Source organism: Penaeus chinensis, chromosome 19 (genome assembly GCF_019202785.1).
Source record: "Penaeus chinensis breed Huanghai No. 1 chromosome 19, ASM1920278v2, whole genome shotgun sequence".
Classification (NCBI taxonomy): Eukaryota; Metazoa; Arthropoda; class Malacostraca; order Decapoda; family Penaeidae; genus Penaeus; species Penaeus chinensis.
In genome coordinates, this window is record NC_061837.1 from 5,430,068 (window position 1) to 5,433,644 (window position 3,577).

General features: G+C 36.1%; 1 protein-coding gene across 2 annotated transcripts in view; it reads right to left on the reverse strand.

The window, feature by feature from the left end:
• The window catches only part of LOC125035084, a 34,242-nt gene extending 32,087 nt beyond the window's left edge, over window positions 1-2,155 (reverse strand). The window contains exon 1 of one of the 2 annotated variants that reach the window (XM_047627229.1): window positions 2,053-2,155. The gene's annotated coding sequence lies outside the window, so the exon portion shown is untranslated. Of the gene's footprint in view, window positions 1-1,842; window positions 2,019-2,052 lie in introns of those variants that run through there. The other variant, XM_047627230.1, reaches the window with a different exon arrangement.
• Between the last annotated feature and the right edge of the window lie 1,422 nt (window positions 2,156-3,577).

A 3,577-nucleotide genomic window follows, 5' to 3' on the forward strand; every position in this document is an offset into this window, starting at 1 on the left:
TATGCATATATGGATGTATGTATGTAAATATGTAAATATGTATATATGTGTGTATATGTATGCATGCATTTTTGTATGTGTGTATGTATGTATGTTTGCATGAATGTATGCGTATACATGTGTGCTCATAGATATGTATGCATAATAAAGTAGAATACATACATATATTCATGTCTCATCTTTATTATTCGTGTAAGCATAACTAATGGTGATAAAAATAGTAATAGCAATCATAATCTTTCTAATTCACATTGTTGTTATCGTTACTATGTTACCATTGTCAGTATCAACACTAGTATTACCAGTCAACTTGAAAATCAATATCATTACCATTAACATTTTCAAAAAAATATGATGATAATAGGTACAATAATAATAACAATAATAAAAATAATAAGAACAGTCTTCTATGATTCAATACACATACTCAGAACTATTTTATCAATGACGGGGTAGCATTCCTGTGACGCTGTGGCTGAGACAGCACTGGAGTAAACATCAGTAAAAAAGCAAAGTATGAGAAGGATTTATACAAACAGTAATAACATTTATGAGGATGGTTATGATAATGATGATTAAAATGTTGATAATTATGGTTATGATGGTGATAATAATTATGATAATAATAATGGTAATGATAATGATAAGAATAATGATAAGAGTAATGATATTGATATTGATAATAATAATGATGATAATAATGATAAGAATAATGATAATAACAACAACAACAACAACAATAATAATGATGATGATAATAATAATAATAATAAACAAATATGATAATGATGATAGTAATAATAATAATAATAATAATAATAATAATAATAATAATAATACAAATAATAATAATGATAATAATCATATCAACAATAATAACAATAATGATATTAATAATAATATCAATGAGGATGATACCAAGAACAACGACAACAACAACAACAATAACATTGATGATAATAGTGATAACGATAAAGACAATAAGAACAGTAGCAACGACAACAACGACAATAACAACGAAAACATTACGATTAACATGTACAGCGGTAAGAAAACATGTCATTAAACTATTATATTACAAGAAGTTATATAATAGAATTAGCAGTAGTCATCTTGACCACAAAAAATAACACAACCTTTCATGTTAAATCATCTAAATTCCGAAGCTTTGTCACGCACGCACAGTCCGAAAGAAAAAAGAAGAAAGAGAAGGTTTATGACTGTGTTAAATCGATCCACACATCTCAAAATACGCATTCAGAGGCAGATATGTTGTCGTCACGCATTGCCTTATGGAGCTTATAGTTACGGTGTGTGTATTTTGTTGATAGATGAGACCCTTTTTGAGCTGGCCTACGTCAAATTGGGGGAGGGGGGGGGGGGGCGTACGAACAGCAACCTAGTAACACGATGGACATAGTCGGAGCAACGTGTCAGATGTCATTTTTATGAAATGTCTCATCAGAATCTCAGCTGCTGACCGCATGACCAAGTACTTGAAGGATGACTGATTGATTTGGATATCTTATCAAGTGGACCGGGCAAGCGTACTGACTGGGAGTACCGTTGAATGGCCGCTATCAATATGCATACAACCCGTGCGCTATGGCTAAGTACCACTACTTCTCTGTAATCAGCCTGTCTGTCAGTCCAGTCACACCCTGAGACGGTGTGAGGCACTGGGTTCAAAGATTGCTTGTAGATATGCTCAGCGCATTACCGATAACACATGACAAAGCCTACATGCCAGAGGAAAAGATGATATCACTCTTTATCACATTAACGAATTATGTAATAAGCTTGCACTAGGTATCAGGAGATGATCAATGTTTTAATAGCTACCTTGTTGCGCAGACAGAAGACTTAGCAACGAGCCTGGTGCTTCTAAGTCGAGTTTCTCATTTCCCCTTGATGTCACCCGCTCCGGGATCTAACACTGCTTGATTTCAAAGAGACTTTCGTTCAATATGCTTCTGTATTTTCAGTCCTGTGCTACTGACATGAACCACACGTGTCCATCCACCGCATAAAACACCAAGAGGGAAGAAATACCTGCTTGTCTTCGGGGAGAGCTCCTGTCGGGCAACGGCGGCGCTGCTATGTGGAGAGGAGCGGGGAGAGCAAGAGCAAACCACGCACGCGCCAACAACTTCCCCCTGTGATACGGTGAGAGCGCGAGAGCAGGCCGGGAGAGGGGCGGGGACGGAAGGCGAGGGAAGGCAATGTCAGTTAGTCCTTTGTTTTCATGTTTACGGATGATTCAGGTAATATTGCATATAAATGAATATATAGGGAAGTATATGGATACGTAAGCAGATAGAGGATAGATATTTATAAACACATGTCGATAAGCAAAGACAAAAGATATTGTATGCTGAGTTTATAAAAAAATAAATATTATCTGAAAGAATATATATGTACAGAGAGAACAGAAGGAAGAGAACAAAAAGGCAGGTATGTGAAATGAATATTACCTATGTGTCACGTGAGGATAAAAAATGGGGGGGACGAGAAGCATGCGAGTCTCAGTATAGCTCTGTCAAATTTAGTATCTCTTTCTTTGTCCTATTTTGTCGGGGTTTATCCATCGGAGGGATTTTTTTCCTGCCCTCCCTTCCGTTCTGTTTCTCCCTCTCTATTTCTCTCATTCTCGGTTTGTCTCCATCACGACAGAAATGACTTATTGATTGTACATAGATAAGAGTGATTTTCGACCTACTAACGGTGTGTCTGCTGGCTAGGGGAGTAAAACGTGTTATCCTCCTTTCTATAGGTAAAATATTCCCGCGTGTAAGAAAGTGACGTAACCTTAGTCTTTATCTTGAACTCCGCCGTAAAAGACATGGTTTCAAGATAACAATTCTCGAAAAGATTATTCGGATGATATCATATTCGGCATCAAATTATCTTATCATAAAAGAAACACCAAGACCGATTTTGATCATAGTACACTCCTTATTGGAAATGTTATGGCAATTTTTTTCTTTTGCCAGCGTACGTGGAACAGACTAAGGAAAACTCTTAACCCCTTCAACTTCTTCATTAACTAAGAAATCCAGATGTAAATCCTACATAGCTAAATGCAAGTGCTCAGTCGATGAGAGTAAAAAGGTTTAAATTACAATGCGATCGATGGTATTAATAAGGATAAATATGAGTGAGGATCGTGAAGTGATAACTGTTGAAATAGCTCTTCGTGAACTGAATGTGCTACGGCAGTCAAGGTGGTAGGACTAAACTTAAATGCGACAGGGAAGTGATCGGAGTGACTTGGTAGGGCAATATTCCTTTATGGTATGTATGACGCGTGTTGAGTGAACAATAAAACATTTCTTCCCTGATCTTATCTTTCCATCTCTTTATCAGTGGCTCGCACTTCCCTCTCTCAATCGACGAGAATATATCGTAAAAATAAATTAATATCACAACCATTAAGATAATGCATTGATAAGCAAGCAGTGTCACTATTACGCTAGTTATATGGATTAAGTAATGCACATATTTCATTGAAATTAATTGGTCATGGAATTAATAATATGATAAAACTTGGGCCTGGTTGGAAAACACTTCTTCAAGA